The 20198-nt window shown below is 40.0% G+C and overlaps 1 protein-coding gene across 2 annotated transcripts in view; it reads left to right on the plus strand.

The window, feature by feature from the left end:
• Positions 1–6589: 6589 nt before the first annotated feature.
• The window catches only part of cdh11 (cadherin 11, type 2, OB-cadherin (osteoblast)), a 130684-nt gene continuing 117075 nt past the window's right edge, over positions 6590–20198 (plus strand). For both annotated transcript variants that reach the window (XM_088001544.1, XM_088001545.1), the window contains exon 1: positions 6590–7248. The gene's annotated coding sequence lies outside the window, so the exon portion shown is untranslated. The remainder of the gene's footprint in view (positions 7249–20198) is intronic.

The following is a 20198-nucleotide window of genomic DNA, read 5'->3' on the forward strand; positions in this document are numbered from 1 at the left end:
AATAATTCACAGGCAAAGTTATCAGTAAGGACGAGAGAGAGCAGGATGAGCTGCTCCTCCTTCAGCTGCCAGAGCAGAAAATGTACAAGTATAACAAGAACAATTCACAGGGGAATAAAAAGAACTAAGTGAAATAATCCATCAATATAATCTCAGATTAAACATAAAGTAAAAAGACATTTTATTTAAAACATTGAAAGATGTAGATATCAATAGAAATCAATAGATGTCAATGATAAAATATTCTTTGAGGTTCATTTACAGTGAATATAATTAACAACTTTTTAGTTTATTCGATCTAATACAAAAAGTTGAAGAAAATCCAGTTCTAGATCAATTATATTTAAAACATATGAATGATGTAAGAAAGTCAAAACATTGAACCTGAATGCAACACCTTGATGGTTCCTAAAGATTCAATCAGGGCCTCTAGATAAGGAGATATTCCTCAGTGTGAATTATTTTGGCTAATTGTGTCAAGTCCTTTTACAAAAATAAAATAATTAAAAAAAAACATCACAAAATGTTGAAATGATTCAATGGATCTGTGACATCACAATGAAATAAAGTATCTTAAGCAAAAAAAAAAAATTAAAATTAACCTCCGAGAATAAAGCATGGGTTAATGAAATACACATAATTTTTGTTGTATTGATATGTATGCAAGGATGTCTTGTATGTATGTATCTTATTGGTGAAAGTCAACGAAGTAAAAAAATATCTGGGTCACAACTTTTACCGGAACTGATAAAAGGAACAAGGATCAGGGAGAGAAGTGGGTGTGGCAGCACGCTGGAAAAGGGCGCCGAGCGACGGACCGGGGAGCTCGAAAGATTAGCCCGGAGATACCAGATTGTTGGAGTAAATGCGTTGCCAGATCAACAACTGAAGGAATCAAAAGTCTTCTGGAGGCAAGATAAAGCCACACCGGGCGAGGACCGGACCCGATGCGCTCACGTTCCAGGCCTGACGAAGGGAACCACCCGGGTACACAGACTCCGTCCCGGTGAGACCCTTCCATGTTTTTTTTTATTGTTTTTTGTGTGCACAAAGACTGATACCTTTTTTGGGCCCCAACGTTGTTTTTTTGCGAGGACGGAACTTTATTTTTGATCGCCCAATTATGGACTTTTCAATGGACTATTATTATTGATGAAATGTTTTTGTTGTTTTGATTCATAGGCTGGGCTATTTGAATGCGGGGTTGTTTAATTGTAAAAAGTTCGAGAGTGACTGATATAATGCCATGATTCCAGGGAAACAGATGATTGCTTTTTAAACGTAGCGGCCAACTCGTAGCCGCATCAGTGAGCTGACGTGTCTCATCCTTCTTTTGATTTCAATCAAATCGTTTTTCTAGCTTTGATTAGGGAAACAGCGATCATACTTATTTCTAAATTTGTATAAAAAACAAGTCAAAGAACTCTCTTGTGCGTGTACATTTCTAGTTTATACTAAGATTTGTTGAAGATTGCTGTTTTTTAGGGTCAGTATTATGTATTTTCCAGGCATATAGAGCCATTTTATATCACAATCAAGTAATTATGCTAACTTAAGTTGTTTTAAAAAGACTATATATATATATCTATATATCAAATATGACTTAGAATAGAATTTTGACTTTGTCATTTAACACTTTGAAATGAGACCTGTCTCTTTAAAAAAAACTCCTGCTCTTTCTGAAACTCCTTCTCCAGAAGTCATCACATTTCTCCTCTCTTCAGCAACATTTTACCAGCATTGCAGTGGGAAGTAGCTGCTATAATGAGCTCAGCAGATATGCAGTTCCACCAAGGGTTTGCTAATTGCTTCTGGCTAGTCTGGAGGAGCTGAGTGGGGGAGCCGTTGGGGAAGGCTGCTCTGTGAGGCAGAAGCTCTGAAGTTAGGAAACTGCAGTTCCGAGATGGAGCTTCAGTCTGGCTGGCCAGAGTCGGCCCAGTCAGGTAGATTCTTGTTCTTAAGGTTCAAACCTGTGGATGAACTTTGACTAGACAGCTGACATTAGAAATAAATGTTCTTGATTTTGAATTGGTAGCAAATGTAGAAGAATACCAATCAGAACAAATATATTTCTGATGTTTTTTTAGCATTGATTTTCATCATTTTTCCACCTTAATTTTGTGTTTTGGAAATAGCCTTGGATCGCGTGGAGGACAGAATTTTAAACACGTTAAAACTTTTGTTATGCCCCCAAAATATCATTAGAATTCTACATGTTCACATTTGAGCCTTTAAGAGTTGATTCACAGTGTTTCCTGTTAATATTTGGTGAAACAGTTCAATCCGTTCTAATCGGGGGTGAATAAGAAGAAAAAATAATCTTTAAAAAAAAGTGAAGAAAAAAAATAATTTTTTTTTCGCACTTTCAGATGTAACACAGAGGAGATGCCAGACTAGGAGACTGTGTGAATTATCTTAATGAATATACTGACTTATTTATTGGAGCTAATTTAAATCTGTCTGCAGAACAGAAAGACTGCAATGAAGAGATTATGAGCAAAAAGACTGCAGCTGTCTGCATGTTCATTCATTATGACCAAATATACCCTCCTAATTACTTCCGACAATCCACCCTTTATTTGAATCCAATTATGTCATTTTGCATTTGGTGTAATAAAGGCCGAGTGAATGCTGTAATAAAAATATGTATTATCATCTACGGCTGCCATCTGAATAAAAGTCCCCATGAGTACCTTGTGCAAATCAGCTCTATTGCAGGGTCTTTCAGGCATCTGCCATTAGAGCCTAAAATTTGAGCTGAGCAATTTTCAGCTTGGGTTTTTGTCTTCTTATGTCTTCATATTTCAAAGAGCTGTAGTTTGCATAACAGCTTCTCTTTTTTTTTGTCAGAAAACCAGCAGAAGAGGTTTCTTAGAAAGATGTACAACTGCAAAAGTGATGTTACGTCATGTCAGTACTGTACTTCTAAGACTCAAATGTCACCAGTTCCAGGTTCCACATGTTCTTTATCACCAGAAACAACATCAATAAATTGCTTGTTAAGACAATGACAGCTGAAATACTTCTGTCATACAGGACAAAAACCAGGTTTGGTTATAATCACAACATGGCACATTTGGTTTTAACTGGAGTGCTGTTAAAAGGTTTTTACTCTTAACCTTACAGATTTATCTGACAACGTATCACAGACTTTATAGATGGAAAAAAGAGGAGTGACTTTCTACCAAAAAAACTCAAGACATTTTGAGATTTGAGATCTCAGAAATGTTCCAAAAAAAAGAAAAGAACAGAACATTTCTGTGCTTGAAAATGGAAAATGAGGAAAAAAATGCTCCATAATTTTGAGGTTAATATGAAATGTACTCCTCCTTTTTTGAATCTACAATAGCTCTAATACGGCATGATAGATTTATCCTGTTTTTGCACTTTGCCGCACTAATTTTAATCTTAGACAGAGGGAAGAACATGCCGAATCCTCGAGTTTGGACACTCCAGCCAAAATATGACTTAGACTATTATGCTACGAGGATAACAATTTCGTGTTTTCTTCTCTTGTCTTTGTTTGATGATCTGAAACATTTAAAATGTAACTAACCAAAAAGTTTCACCAAAGTGGACGGAGCTAAGAGATAAAGAAGGGCCTGGTCAAGTGTGAGTATGAGTGGAGGTGGTCAAGCAGGGCCATGGTCAGGACAAGGAATAGCACTGTTGCTAACTTAGAACTTTGTTGCTGTATTTAACGACTTTTCAGAACCTTCTAGCGACCTTTTAAAAAAAAACTAATCTTTTTACTAGAGATGTGCAGATCAGGTTTTTTTTCCTGCCGATTCCGATTCCGATCACCCATGAGGGCCGATCAACGATACCGATCACATAATGATTATTTTTTTTAATAATAAGCACTACCGGTTACATTATGTGGAAAAAGGAACCATGAATTCACCTTAATTTAGACAAAAACTTGTTTTTAATAACTTTTTCCAAGAAAAAAACCCAACAAAACAGGCATTGTGCAAATTGCACTGCTATTGATAATACTATCTTTAACAGACTGATAACATATGAAGGCTCTGAAGAGACTAAATAATGCAAAGAGCCAAAATAAAACCTCTCAACATTGCCAAAAAAATTCAAGTATAAAACTTAACATTCAAAGGCAAAAACAGGATCCATTACAATAAACAATCCAGAGTTACTGAATGAAAACTTCCTGATAGCATGGCGGCTAGCTGATTACTGCTAGCTCTGATTGGCTGTTTCTGACTGAGCGGAGTAATTATGCAGAACAGGGAGGAGATGGATTATTTTTTTAGAGATTATCTGTCTCATGGTTGGACAGCGAAAGTTTTAATACGTATGTAAAATTTATTTTTCACCACCAGGTGGAGCAGAAGCGAAGCTCCGTCTGTCAGATATTACTACCTGTAGCGTAGCAGCGGTTCAACAGCGAGAGCAGAACCAGCGTCTTACATCGCAGCTTGAAGACTTAAATAATTTTATTTGTTTTATTTTTATTTGTTTAGCTTTCTGACCGTCATGCTAATCCAGGTGAGTGTTTGTAGCTGTGCGCTGCTTTACCTGTTGTCTGATCCTCCGTATGTCTTTTTTACTGCAGTGAGCCTCGATGTAGCCACCCACGCAAACTTCCCCATTCACTCAGTGCGTTATAGTTCCACATCGCTTAGGATTTGTTGCTGCGCGTTTGCGCAGAGTGAAGGAAAGAGGAGACCAGCTGCACAGGCAGGCTGCGAAATGAGATGCAGGTGTTCAGTTTGTGTGATCGGCAACAAGAGACCGTGATCGTCGATCACCGATCATACACTTTTTCACGGAAATTGGCCGATTATGATCGGTGGCCGATCGATCGGCACACCTCTACTTTTTACTTTATTAGTGATAACACGTTAAAGCACCAATCGCACTGTAGCAGGCAGCTGTCCTGAATGAGAAACGAGGGGGAAAATTTGACTGCAGTGGCCACGTGACGCCCAAAGAGGGCAGCACTGAGCCAGTTTTAGGCCATTTATTGTAGAATTGAAGACACAAAAATGATACAGTTTGCATTAATGCCAAATTTATGCAGCTTTGTCTGCAAAAAACTGTTTATTTGAGGTTTAGCTTCTCTTTAAATGGATAAAACTGAATAACTGAAAGGAGCAAAAACCTTTCCAAGGTGTTGTATATGCAAAGATATATCTATATTCTGTTTTGTGACTCTTTCCCCCCCAATACAATGTTTCCCCTACTGACAGTGGAGTGGAAAAGAGCCGCAGTTAGAATGAGAGGCCAACTATTTTCAATGGCACAATTAACACCAAATGCCTATTGGTTCAAGAACCATTAATTATCCTAATCTAGAGCCTCTGAGCAGCTCTACTTTAAATCCTAACCTCTGTTACATATCAGAGGCTGTTTTAATTAGTGCAGCCCAGGTAATTACAGGGCGGAAATTTGAATTCCTAAAAGAAATTGTAGGCTATTGGCTGTGCCATTTGACTGAAGGAGGCTGCACCGGTTTACCATGAGAACCCAGAGATCAAGACAGCAAAGCCTAATATATTTATCTTTAAAGGATATGTATCTATGGTTTCAAAAATGTATCGAACATTTTAAAGCAAAACATATCAGTGAATAGATGGAGAAGCTAAGCAGAGAGGAACGCCTTAATCACCTCACTGAAATGAAAGTTAGTATTTACAGTCGCAGCCAAAAAGAGTTAAGTGCCGAGCTGATCACCCACAATGAATAATCCGATTTGGATGTAATGTGCTGCACATGCAGGCCAATGAAGGGTAAGTAAATTATTCGCTTACCAAGGACCAGGCACCAGAGGGCATGGAGTTGCAACACTGGCTTCAGTGTCATCAGGCAGTCATCAGAGCATCTGGCAGTCAGTCAAAAGGCTGATTGAAGTCACCAGGGTACAGGCAGGACTCGAGTAGATGGGCTTTATCAGCCGCTGACCAAGTCTGATGGGAGTTGGGTTTTTGGTTTACAGCAGGCACAAAACAACTACATTCATGCAGTGGATTCCTGTTTATTTACAGTTCAGTGTTCACTGATTTACTTATTTGCAGATTGTGGAACATAACTCCAAATTATTGTCAGAAAATATGCCTATTCACTGACTTTGTCTTATAGGGAATATTTGAAGTGGTTGAAAAGAAAAGCACTTTGCGAAGCTGAAACATCTTGAAAGAACTGAGAAAAATGTCAAAATTCAGAAAATGAAGTCAAAATTCTTAGATAAAAATGTTTTTTTTGCGCATTAGTGCTAACCCTTTCAGCAGGTGAGAGCCTCTATTATCTCTGAAGTAAGAATCATATTTGACTCTTTTTGTGCCTCCGTTTTCATTGGCTGAGAGAGAAATTAGAGCTTGTTTTCCATGCAGCCAATAGCTGCTCAGTCTCCCGCTGCTCCTCTCCTCTCATTGGCTGCATGGGAGACCATCGGTATGTACAGCAGCAGTTTGGAGTTGCTTTCAGCCTATCAGGACAAAGAACTGTTGCATCAATGACCCTCCTGTTGGGGTTCCCCGCCACACTAGGGGTGTTGAGTTGATTTGGTCATAAAGAAAAGCAAGAGCTTAATTTTTAATTAGAACAGAAACATTAAAATACGTACCAACAGTTTTTTCGAGGGGGAGTTTTACATGTTTTAGAGAACTAATCCAGAGTGAAGGTTGCCCTCCACCGGCTGGCAGCGCGGCTCGCTCTCCTCCCTCCTCCCCAGCTTCCCTCGCCTCCCTCCCGCCTCCCTCTCTCGGTGCAGCCGCTCTGCCGCTCCGCTCCGGCTCCCTCACATCGCTGCTGACTCTCTGGGAGAGAGGACGGAGACAGGACGGAGGAACGCCACGGACTGGATTTTCATACCCGAAGGAGGGAGGAATGCTCCGGTGATTCCCTCCACCACTCCCACCCCGACTCTCTCTCTCTCTCTGTGTCCCACCCCACCACCTCCGCTCCCGGACACCTTCTCTCCTCTCCATCACTTCAGTTTCGGGACCTTATCCAGACGCACGGTTGCTCCGGCTGCATTTTCTTTTGTAAAAAAAAAAAAAAAAAAATCATCTCAGAACCTGCTGAGGTTTTTTTTAAGGTTCTGTTTGTATCTTTTTGGCCCCTGCGCTCTGATTTTTCACCTTTCCCGTCCAAAAAGCAGCAGAACAGTTAACCCAGGGCTTACAGTAAGTGGATGTGTTGGACATCTGGTAACAGAAGCAATACCACTTCTATGTTTTGGAGGAAAAATCCCTTGGAGACTCACGGGAGTCTTTCATTTTCAAGGTAAGAAGCAGCTTGATTTTTTTTTTTTCGGGGTGTTTTTTTAAATTTTATTTTGATTGTGTGCATATTTCTTTGTGCCATTCAGCTGTTTTATTCTCTCCTCTGGGGGGTAATTGCGCAAACCAGTTGAAAGGTTTTGGTTCCCGGGATGCTACGGAGATTCTGGTTCCACTCTGGATCAGCACTGCAGATGTAATCTTCTGGATTCCTGATAGGATCCGGTCAGGACATTTCATCTGAATCCCAACAATTGTCTTTATTTATCAGTCGGGTATCAGCCACCGGGTGTCGGTTAGATGTCCGAGCCGGGATTGTCGCCTGACTCCCGGCTCCATGCGTTGCTGTTGGACTAACTTTGTGAGCGTCTCTGCTGAAGCCCCTCCGCGGCTCCGACGCACAAGTTTTATTCAATTCGGGCCTCCAGTAATAAAACAAACCTATTCGGCTTGGATGCATTGAAGCAAAAATATTGATGTATTTAGGGGAGAAAATAGCTACTTTTATGGCTTTTACCCAACTTATATCACAAAACACCTCATTAAAAATCTATATATATTGTTGCTTTATGGATTAAGAGCAATACATAAAATTGTTTCCCTAATTTTTGATATTAAAATCGACTTGAATAATTGGAGCTTCGTCTTTGCTTGGAACTCAGGAGAGTCTGGTGCGCTGCGTCTTTTCAGCTCCGACTCCCTCCGTTGCTGTTGAGCAATTTGAATTTTCTGTCTGGTCTGGATATTTGGGAAACAGGGGCACTGCCAGAAAGTTTTGAACAGGGGCTAAGCAGATGGGGACCATTGCACTGTTATGTAGGTTGAGGGTGGCCACGCTTTAAAAGCAAAAAAAAAAAAAAAAGAAAAACTAAACAAAACTTGCTCTCTGCTAAATTACAGCCAATTTGACACTGTCTGGACAAGGGGAACCAGAAAATATATAGAGCAGACCTTTGGCCCCGTTACCTCCACGGTGATGTTGTGGTAGCAAAAGGTTTGCAGTTATCCATCTTTGTGCAGTTTAAATATGTCACTGACTTTGTTTTCAGCATTTTGTCTCTCAAACAGTTGCAGTTTGAAAACGATCCCCCTCCCATTCTGCCACCAGCCCCAGAACCCCCACATTTTTACCACCCATCCCTTTTCCTGTCCCTCTGTTCTACCCCCTTCTTTTCTCCCCTCTGCCGACTCTGCCTTGCGCTCCGGTCTGGTGGGAGCCATTGAGAAAATCATTTGCTGCTGTTGTATTTTATTCGAGTGAGAAGGTTCTCACACCAGCAAGCCCTTTTTGTTTTCTCTTGCAAATATAAAAAAGGCTTTGTCCAACAGTTGAGACACAGAAACAAAGAGACGCTTAGAAATATTTTTTTTAGGAAAACAAAATCTGCCTGAATTCTTCAAAGCCAGACATCGTTTAATACTTTGTTGAGATTGGTTGATTTATACTCCATGTTTCCCTTAAAAATGAAGACTAAAGCAAAATTTTAATGTACCAAACCTTTTTAATTCTCTAATATACTTATAGGTCTTGATACTCATCCAAATACAACACAGTGAAAGTTTGACCTGATTCTTCAAATCCGTGGTTAGCAGCTTGTCTCCCGTTTCAGTCACCAGTATTCTTGTGGACGTCTTTTCTACGCTATGAATAAACATTTAGACTTAGCTAAGATGGAATAAAAAGGTAATATCTTCTTCAGTATCTTCTGCGTTGTCCATTGGCCGGATGTGTTGTAGATTTCTCCCACACTGATGTCATTTTTCTAGCACAGTCTGAACGTTAAACATCCATCGGATAGGAAAAGTTAGGCTTGAGATTTGCGATTCAGCTGAACTCACAAAGTCAACGACCAAAGAGGCTTTTTTTAACTAGCAGATAGCGTCAAAGCATTTTGGAGTTTAGGTCACTTCATGAATTCCAACTCGTGTAATTGAATCTACTTATACAGGTACATACAATGTTGAATGATTGGGATTCTGATACCCATCTGGGTCAACTGTCTTTATGAGATATTAAAAATCTGGCGAAAAGTAAAGCCAAAACTGATACCGGTGGATAATATTTTATGGTGATGTGTAGCCACCTGTCCTCCAAGATAACTGTGAGTAGATGATAGAAAATGATTTGTTTGTAATAGGATCTGAAACCTCCTCAAGGTGAGTTTGAGTTGATGTAAGGTGACGTAACGCCCATGGTCAATGGCACCTATTGTCACATTCAACAAACCTGAAAGTCTGTTTGTATGGCAAAACAAAACTGTGAATGTTCCAGACTACAATTCCTTCTGGACTTATTTCACAAAGCCACCTTTAAGGATGGTCAAGTATGAAATGCTGTATTGGTAAAGATGGGAGCTGATGAAAAACACATTGAGTCTCTGAAAAAGTCTCCACTACAAAATGTACAGAGGCTGTTTTAACCTGTTGGTGCTTGAGTGGTTTGTGGCTAAAACCCCCCAACAAGATTTAAATCTCAAGCCTTAGCAGACAGAAAGGGTGAAAAAAAATCAGGCCTGAATAGTAAATCAGCTAAATTTGCAATTTTCCACCAGGGAAAAACCCAGATTAGTCAACTTCTTTGGCTTATTTTTCTTCCTGCGGTTTTACTCCCAAAATGACTTTGTTTGGAGTAATTTGGTAAGCATCTGGAGGCCAGAAAACAGAAACAGGACATGTGATGAATTTTAGAGGATGTGGTGCGCTGAGTAGAAACAACAAGGTACGGGATCAGAGAAACAGATTTAGGTTTTAAAAACCAGAGCGTGACTCCCATCAGGATGTTAGGAGAAGACGAGGGCAGCGTGACTTCTGTCAGTAACGTCTGTCGTTCAGTTCTCCAGGATGGGAGTCGTTTCTGTCTGAGCTGGACGAAAAAAGAAAAAAACACAATGAGAAGCTGTCCGTCTTCACTTAGGTACAGAACAGCTCCAGCAGAAGTTGGTTTTCTTTTTCATATCTGTGGAAGCGATCGTCTGGAGGGAAGACAGACGCTTCGATATCCTCACCACGAATCTTCACGCCGTGTTTAAGCTGAACCAAACGTAGAAATGTTGCTTGGATGACAGAAGAAAGCGGGGTGGGGGAGACGTATCAGATTCTTTGCTGATATTCAGTTGGGGGAAAAAAAGCAAAAAAAATAAATAAACGGCACAGAGTGTAACACAGAAATGTCATCAGATTTGCTACTTTTCATAAGAGTTGTTTCAAAAACCTGGCAAGGCAAATACTCTGCAGTATTCCCACCAGTTAGCAAAGAGCCGACGTGTCAGTCTGTATTCCTGCTGTAATATTGACTGCGGCACTGCACAAAAAAGTATTTTGTGAAAAAACTCAACTTCACTTTTTACTTCTAATTTTGTTGCTTTGCTGTGCAATTCTGACATTTATCACTAGTGTAAAATTTAGTTGTTTTTTTTTACCTGGCTCTAACATTCAAAGGGGTTTACAGCCAAATTAGTGAGGTTTTAAACTGACTGAGACTAAATGTCTTAAAGGGAAAGGAAAGTCAACAACCTTTTCCTTTTTCAATCATTTGAAAGTCTGGAAACACTAATGAGAGTAAGAAAACGGATGGAGAGAGAACAGACGGTAAAGACGGCTGGAAGTGTTGAACCTTGTCCAGGTACCGATGGAGGGCGCTGTTGAGCTGCTCTGCTCTGCTTGTTTTCCTTCTTTCTGCTCTTTCTTTCTAATTCTTTACCAATCTCCTTCTCTCAGAGCGCTGGTCAGGGAGATGGAGAGGTAGTTAGGCTCCCCAGGGATACAGGATTCAATCTGCACGAACTGCCCCGAACTCACTCTCTCTCACACACACACACACACACACACACACACACACACACACACACACACACACACACACACACACACACACACACAAATCCAGTCTGTCTGGATAAGCATGTCCACTGTGAATGGTTTCTGTTACCTTCACATTCACATTACCTCCCAGTGAGAGGTGATAGGAGGTGTGTGTATGTGAGGGATGTGTGTGTGGGGGGGTCTTTTCAAGGGGAATTGAGTTCTGCTGCTGCAGTTCTTTATTTTGTTTTGCTGCCATATCTGAGTCCACGGCTCTGACAGAAAGCAGAGTCACAGTTACACAGCAGCTTCTGTTTTGCTTTTATGTTCGACTATTTAGAGCAGAATAGGCATAGACCAGTTAGTGGTAAGCTTTTTCAAAAAGTTACTGTTTCAAAACCACGGACATTTTTCATTCTGCCATCCCTCAAGTTAACAGACCGATTTAGACTCTGCCAAAACTAAAAATGTTTTCCCACTCCCAGTGCGATTGGGAGTTCTCTTAGCTCATATTCACACACATCATATAGGCATAATCTTTTTTTTCCCAGGTGTCTGATAACTATTGTGTAACTGAGCAAAAATGTGAAGTTTTCAAGCTTTATATGGAAGAACAGAAATGCCACAAGTCCTATCAAAGGAAACATCATTCTTGATCTTGCAAGGAGACACGTTTCTTACTTTTTGCTAAGTATTGGACAGGCCTTAAAGTTCTTGAAATAAAATGCCAGACTGATGAGTAAAATCAATTAACCCCTCCCCAACATGTTGATGCGAAGTGGTCGTTAGGTAGCTGAAAAAAAAGCAACTGCTCTTTTTCCACTGTATGTAAACTAAAGGAGTACAGCAGAGTATTAGGGCCAGGCTAAGAAAAAAAAGGTTTTTCATTTTGCCAGTCACAATGTTATGAGAACATAGTCAAATATGAGAAAAAAATCATACTAGTATAAAATCATATTACAAGAATAAAGTTATAGTGTTACATGAATCGTCATTATGAGAATAGTCCTATGTTAGTCAAAATAGTACAAAAGTTATAATTAATAATAATAGAATAAAGTCATATGTGAATAAATTTGTACGTCAAAGTCAATAACTTGAGAATAAAATCATAGCAATGAGAATAAAGTTGTAATTATACATGACTGATATTGTAATAATACAAGAATAGTAATAAGACAAAAATAAAGTTGTAATAATATGAGATTAAAGTAATAAAATTATGACAGTGACATTACCAGAATAATAATAAAACGGGATTATAGTCAAAATAATGCAAGTACAGACTCATAATATTACGAGAATATGATTTTCTATGAGATTAGGAGAATTAAATATTTATTTTAAGAGAATTCCTTAAGGATCGGCAGGTTGGCAGGTGCCAACCTGCCGATCCTCTATATGGATCCAAATACCAAGAAAAATGTTAAATTGACAAATTTTTGCTACATGTAGTAATAAATATTTAATTTTATCTTGGCAGCAGTAGGAATAACTGCTACTCGTTCCGACAATGTTGCATGTTTTTCTTTAAAATTGCATTAAACCATAAAACCAGATTTTTATTCAAGGTTATAGAGAGAGAATTTCATTCTGACCCAAGCTTAGAACTGAACCGGTTAAAATCTTGGTAGACGTAACACTGATTTATAACATCCAGAGTGCAGTGAGATTATATTTGTAATCTTTGGTCTCAGCCAGATTAAATGACAGAGTTGCTAATTAGTGTTCTTGACCTTTACTCCTGGGGAAAAGGGAGAAAACGAAGACGCATTTGTCTCCAGCTAAAAAGAGCAAGGAAATGATTTTCTGCTGATTCTTTTTTGTCAACACCGCTCGCTCAGCATTGTTGCCACGTTACCATACTTCCCTTTCTGTGCCACAAATTCAGTGGCGTCTAGCATGAAGTTTGTATGTTTTTCTTTCTTTCCTGGTGCTCATGTGGTTTCAATTATTCCCTCAGTGTTCTTCGTGAGAGCAACCTGGAATTACTGCCCACGAGTTGAAGTTCATGCACTCCTGTGTTTTCCTTTTTTCCTTCTTCCTTTCTTCACAGCCGGGAATGAGTCCAACTTCTGAGAGCACAGAAAGGACAAGAAATTAATCAGACATGAAGCAAAAATCAGCAAATGAGGAAACGTATCAAATTTACTGGACTCGATTTGATAAAGCGGCAGCGTGATACTTTTGTGAAGCCGTCCTACGCCCGCGTTGAGCAATAAGCAAAGTCACAACGTAGTCGAGCAGAGGGTGGGGGTCGTGTGGGTCGGCACGTAGAGCAACGAGCTGACACCATCACTGGAGATGAAGACTGTGGGTTCTCTGCTTTTAAAAAGGTGTCGGTTCTTCTGAAGCGGTCCACGTTTGCTCCTCTCTGACCTTTTCGCCGTAAGGAACGACTTGGGCCAGGTTGTGTGGATTTATCGCCAGGGGACGGCGGCTGTGGTGCGACTGCAATAACACACCATCCCCGATCGATGTTAATTCAGGATTAATGAGTGATTTTATTGACTGGCGTATTGATGATCAGAATACAGCTTGGACAGGTTATTGATCTAAGTACAATGAAAATCGATATTGACCAGAGCAGACCGTGTGCATGCCTCTACATAAAAGCCTGAGTATTCATGTATTTCTAATGCGGAAAGGGTCTTTTTATTTATTTTTTTATTTTGGGGGGGAATCAGATCTGTGTTATCGAGGGTAATTTGTTTTCCCTGACAGTCGCTTGGTGCCGTCAGGTGGCGGCTCATCTCATGACACCAGTCACATGAGGGGAAGAGAAAAGAAAGGTTGTTTCTTCATGCATAATTTTAACCACATTTGTGCTTTGGTACGCTGTTTTCAGTGGGGAGGGACGATGAAAAACGATGTGAGATGAAGGTCAAGAAGAAAGTTCAATTCTCAATTATGAATTCTAGAAGGTCTTTTGTTTTTTTTGTTTTTTTTCCCTTTAGCTTTCCGTCATCATTGCGATTATTCTGGATTGGGGTCACTAAGATTTTCTTTTTTTTATTATTTTTTTTAAAGACCAATTAATATTTCACAGCTGAAAAGCCATGTGCTTTGACAGGCTTGTCTGAAGAACAGCAGAGTGAGCGTAAAGGAGAGAAAGAGAGGAAAAGAGGCGAGCTTCTGCGTGCGGGTCAAGGAGAGATTTAATGAGTCGTTTTCTTCTCATTATTCTGTACAATAATTAACTGTGTGTGAGCATGTGACTGTGTGTTCATTTAGTCTTTCGCAGCCACCAGCGGAGCGGTCATTCGTAATGGTCTCAGCTTCTCAATCTCTGACTCATTATTAGGCAAAATATTTTAGGGTATTATAATCCAAATTGCCGAGTTTGCACATTTATTCTAGGATGGAGCGATAACAATAAAACTAACTGGTATGTTCGTGTTCAGCCTTCCCGAGGACCAGTTGACGTTTTTGTTTGCTCACATGTTCAAAGTTCACCTTGTAAAAATCCTGAGCTAATTTCACACAGAATCGTTCTCAGGGTTACAGCCGACCAAAGAACATGATTGGCTACTTTGTAAACACCAGCCAATACTCCCAAACTTCATTTCCTTTTGAATGTTTTGAAATAATGTAACACTAGCACGTAGGTAAATTTGGGGTTATATTCTAGAGAAAACACTGACAGGTGTCTACTGTACCGAACATTTACCCTTAAAGACCAGAATACAACGCCATTGGTTCGCCTGTGGACTCTCCACTGCGAACGCTTACCTTCTAAATAACTATTTCATTTCCTTCTTAGCAGTTTGACTTTGCAGATGTAACACATTTGTAGAGGTGACCTGTACAGACAGGCAGTAAACGCCTCATCTGCTTCGGCCCATGCTGTTCAGTGTGTGGTGGTGGTTGGCAGATCTGTTCCAAACAGGTGTGTGCCCTGCTGTACAAGGAATTTAATTTCACACCACACATGCTGACACAAGCACACAGGGTGAAACTAGATGTTAAACGCATAGAGGGGAGAAAAAAAGCAAATGCTGCGTAGCTCTTATCTGATTATGATATAGAAGGTGCAGCATCAGAGGAGAGGATAAAGAAACATGCAGATAAAGAGGCTGATGGGTAGTTTTACTTTGTGGGAAAATTCAGAGACCAAAAGCATCGCAAGCATGACCTCTGTGTGGTCAGGAGCGTGCGTTATCTGACCATTATTTTTCTATTTTTGTGGCTGAACTGGGGGAAAAACAAAAGTGGGTGACAGTGTACAGACATAGCTGCATAATGAGGACTCTCAACATAAAGCTGGAAGGCAGAACACGCAACACATTGTCGCCGAGCCCCTTCCCATGTCATGTTTAGAGGAGGAGCTCAGGAAAATAAGTGGCTTAATCACCAGATTACACGGCTCCATTCCTCCATTATTTATACTATTATCAATGGCATCTCTAAGCTTGTGATCTGCAGAGAAGAATTCTCTGGCGCTTGTTGCAGGATGAATAGTGAGATGAAAAGAGAGTCGGCACCAAATTGTCCAAGCAGCAGGATGGTTGTCTTCTGCTCCGGCAGATTAGCTGGTTACAGCAGCATTGTGTTATAAGAGGAGTGAATGTTTAGACATGTTTAGATGAGAAAAACATGATCAGTAGTTTCACCCTAAAATTAAGAAACATGTAGATTATATAACTGCTTTTATATTTTCAAAAGCAACTGTTGTATCCGCTGAAAATATATACAAGACTCCCAATGTTCATAGGGGTTAGGAACCATAGCTGAAATCCATGAAGACTCGAGGTCCCATCTAAAAACGTTTATAATTGGCTCCTTTAATAGTTCAGGCCCTACATTTACCCTAATTAATCAGCTCATTGGAACCATCTTAGCGCTACTGTAGAAGCTAACCTCTACGGTCTTTCTGGTTTCTGCTCTTGATGGTACAGCCAATCAGTGCCAAGGAAAATGCTACCTAAAGTCATGCTAAGTAGTATTGCGTTCATGTTTTTCAGTTCCCAAAATTGTTCTTTCTTTCAAAATGTCATACTATGTGCTTAGTAAAGCAAATAAATCCTCAGAGTGGTGGAAAGTTAGGGAGAGAGTCTCGTATATAAGCAGCTCCTGACTCATCAGTCATCATTCTGGTCCTGAGCCGTCCTGGTATTTAGTCCTTAACTTTGAACTTTGAAGTTCTTTGTTGTACTTTGGTCTACAAATCTAAAAGGTATAAGCTGAGATTGATTATTGTTTTTCTTTGTTCATTACAACAGGGCTAAATGGAGCAACTGAAAACTAGCTTACACAGTAAGATAGCTGTTAGCCCGTTAGCCGGACAGTTTAGAGCACTGCATGATGTACTTAACTCTGTCCATACTTTTTATTTGATTCTGTTTGTTTCTTCTTGTGTTGTGGTAAAACAGAAAATATCTGGAAGGAAGAAGACCCTTAAAGGACTTTAATCCAGACAGTTAAACATTTTAATGGCTTTGAAACCACAACCCTCGTCTATGAAGGCTCGGGGACGTTGTCCTTCCACTGCCTCTACACGCGTTGGACTCAAATGAAAGCATCAACACGCAGATGCTTCGCATGTATCTGCTGCAAACAAAAAGTGATTAATTTTTCAAAATGGATTTTCTGAATGCAGTCCACCTTTGCCGACTTTATCAGTGTCACAGAGAGAAATTCAAGATGAAGCCTCTTACCATCTCATATTCTAATATTTCAAAGTGAGAGTGTGTGTTGCTAACATTAACCAGTCAGCCTGCTGGCGAGGCTCGCTCTGGCTGTCAAAGTAACGCTTTGATCACACTGAGACTTATCTACCAGTTCTCATCCACTCCTGTCTTTCTCTCTCTCTCTTGTTCCCTCTCATCCCTCCATCCCTTCTGTACTTCTTCTAGTTTTTTCCCGCTCCACTCCCCTCCTCTCTCATCTGTGCTCATCCTTGGTGTGACGTGGATGAACCCAGCAATATGTTCCCAGAAACAAACCTGGCTGCAGCACAGATGCATTGCAAGCCAGTCTCCCTCATGAATATGCAATGTGACGTAAACACTAATAGAGACCTGCTGCGTTGTCATTAAACACGTTTGCTAAATTAGCCAGACGCTAAACGGGCGCAAATTACAGACGTCTCTTTTCCTGTCTCATAAGTACGAATGAACCAGCCTCCTTCTCTAAAACTTCCCTGTGACTCACAGGTTCAGCTTGGCGAATGCACAGCAGAGGTGTTATCCTTAATCCGCCTGCCTTCATACACTTCTTACACACGCGTACACACACACCTCCTGTAAGTACAAGTCTGTTTTCTTACCTTCAGGACAAAACTTCACAGCAAGCTTGACCCCTTTACAATAACTTCTTTTGCTTCCAGCTGTCTCATTCTGTTAGTTTCTCTCTCTCTTTGTATGTTATTTTTTCCTCATTTTTTATTATTATTTTTTCCTATTATCTTCCCATTCTCTTCTGTCTTTCCTCCTTCTCTCTAACCTTCTCTCTAATCATTGGTAAAGTCTTTTTCTAGGAGGCTAAGCTTTCCATTGTACAAGTTTTGGACCCCCAGGGAACTGGACTCGGATCATTTTTAATGTTCATTTTTATTTTACTTCTTATACCTACACATATCCGGTCTCCATCTCCTGTGTCCATTGGGTGAGAGACGCGGTACACCCTGGACGGGTCACCAGGGCATCACAGTAAATATTGGATGTAATTAGGGGTGCAGTTTTCTGGCCAGTCACTGATCTTCAAAAAGCTAAACCTGCCAATTCTGATTTCTTTTGTTTTTTTGGTCTGAAAAGTTGCTAAATACACCATCAATGGTAAGTTGGAAAAAGTGTTGACTATTATTAACCATGCACATGAATCAGTCAGTCAGGTTGATGTGTATAGAACATTTCAGCAGCAAGGCAGGTTGGTTTAGTTTTTAGTGCAGATTTCTTAGGACCATTGAAATAAAATGGCTGAGTGATTTGTCAGAGCACCTGCAGATGTAATTTGCCCCTCTGTTCCTTCCTTCTATTTGGCTGATTTGAATTCGCCCCATGCGGCTCGGTCTGATTAGACTGTTCCTGTCGACCAGGCCACAGCAGTGACACGCCAGGATTATGGATTCTGTGTCTGTTTTAGTAAACTTCTGCACTTGAAAATATTTACTGAGAGGCTTTTTCTACAAATGAAGTTTCTTTCTTTGAAGTTTTAGCTGAAAAACATAAATACTTGACACCCCCTCTGAAAACGGTTAAAGCTGCGTATTGTAGAGGTTCAAACACCAAACATGTTGTTAAAATGGAAAGTAGAAACCGTCTTGGCTCCAACGCAGAAGCGGCGGTGTTCCTAAATCCCGCTCTTGGTGAAACGTTCATTTACCTTTCCAACTAACGGCGAGGTACGGTAATTGAACTTAATTAGAAAAAAATATCTTTGACAGTTTTGAACTAATGCTGATCCATAATCCAGTTCTTAGTCAAATAAAAATTATGTCTGGACAAACAGAGAAAACAATCCCAAAAAATTTAGGAAACCAAATTCCTTTTTAAATAGAGAAGCAAACCTCTTTTTAGATATAAAGTATATATAATTAAAGGTATCTTTTGTCTGACTTGTAAATGATATCTTGGATCTCAAAGAGACGACTCGTATAACAGAATGAGTTTATTTAAAATGACCAAAAAGAATCATGATAAATTCATTGTTGCTTTTATAATCTGAAAACTAAACCAGGTTTTTGTGACCCTTGAGTATTTTGAACTTGGCAGCTTTGGCCGACTTGGCAAGAAGTTTGGACATCTCCGGTGTCCTTGTTGGACACGATAAATTGTTCTGTTTTGTGAACAGCTCGTCTGCTTCTATATTTCTCTGCCTGCCCCTGCATCTCAAACCCTGACCATGAGTCACGGGTTTGGAGAGCATAATTCATACAAACTAACATCCCTTTTCTCATCCGACTTGTCATCTTCCCTCTGAGCTTTTTGTCTGCAGCTGCATGTGAAACGTAGCGCTTCTTTTTCACTATATAAGCAAATATAGCTGCCTCCAGAACTGGCTACTACCCCCCAACCCCGGTTTTTAATAGTAGAGTGAGAGATTTAATAGGATAGCCATTTACAAAATACACGCGATAAGTAACGATCACAATTAAAACCAAAGTTTATTTGGATTTTTAAGCCATGATAAAAACATCCAAGGACCTTTAGTAAAACATTAAATGTGGTAGAGCCATTGATTGTATGTTTGACCTCTGCTGCTTGGGGATTTTGATCCATCATAAGATCTTAATGAGTTTTTTTAAACATATTCCAGTAGTTAGTGAGAAATGCAGACAGATACTCTGGTCAGGGTTTATTTTTAAAGCAGTTCCTTCGAGTCATTTTACATTTGAGTTTTCGGTGCTCATTTAGAGTGACATCGGATTTGTCACCTCGTCTATTTTTATTGTGACGGTTACAAAAGCAAATTCAGTCAACATTGTTTATACTCTAGTGGGAAGGTTGAACGAACAAGGTCAGTGCTTGTGTGTGTGCGTGTGTGTGTGTGCGTGTGTGTGTGTGTGTGTGTGTGTTAGTGGCAGGGGGACTGAGGGGTCGTTGCACGTTGCTTTCATATGTAGTTCTAAAGCTGATCATGCAAGGTCAGCATTAGAGTCTTTGCGCATTCCCGTCCACCTGAGTGTTAGCATCACCAGAGCAACAGATGAAAGTTATTCCAGGCAGCCTGTCGGCAGAAGTCCATATCATCCGAAAGGTGAGAAGGTGAACTCTAAGCTCTCTGTGAGTCGATGCATGATGGCTACATGGCTGTTGCCTTGATTTATCTGTATTAGAAGCAAATGTACCTCCAAAGGGGAGGAAGAAGAGTGAAAAAACCCAGTAAAATTCATAATTGAAATTCAAATAGGCAAAGAAAGCATAAGTGTTTTCTATGTGCTCAAAAGATGGAGCTTTGAAGTTTCACGCCAAAATGTTTGGCCAGAACATTAACAGAGGTTCAGAGTTGTTGCTTGAAAAGTTAGAGGTTTCTTCAGTAACTGTCAGTTGATTTGTGCTTCTGATTTTATGCTGTGAAATCTTCGTTGTATGACTGCTACTGCGTTAGAACGAAGAGAACTCGGTTGATATGGATAGTTAGCCTCATCACTGAGTTTTACCTTTAGTAAACTCAGGTAGAGTTTTACCTGAGTTTTACAACTAGAAAATCTAA

The sequence above is a fragment of the Poecilia mexicana genome, unplaced genomic scaffold, assembly GCF_051168715.1.
Source record: "Poecilia mexicana isolate PSO_F unplaced genomic scaffold, ASM5116871v1 scaffold_20, whole genome shotgun sequence".
Classification (NCBI taxonomy): domain Eukaryota; kingdom Metazoa; phylum Chordata; class Actinopteri; order Cyprinodontiformes; family Poeciliidae; genus Poecilia; species Poecilia mexicana.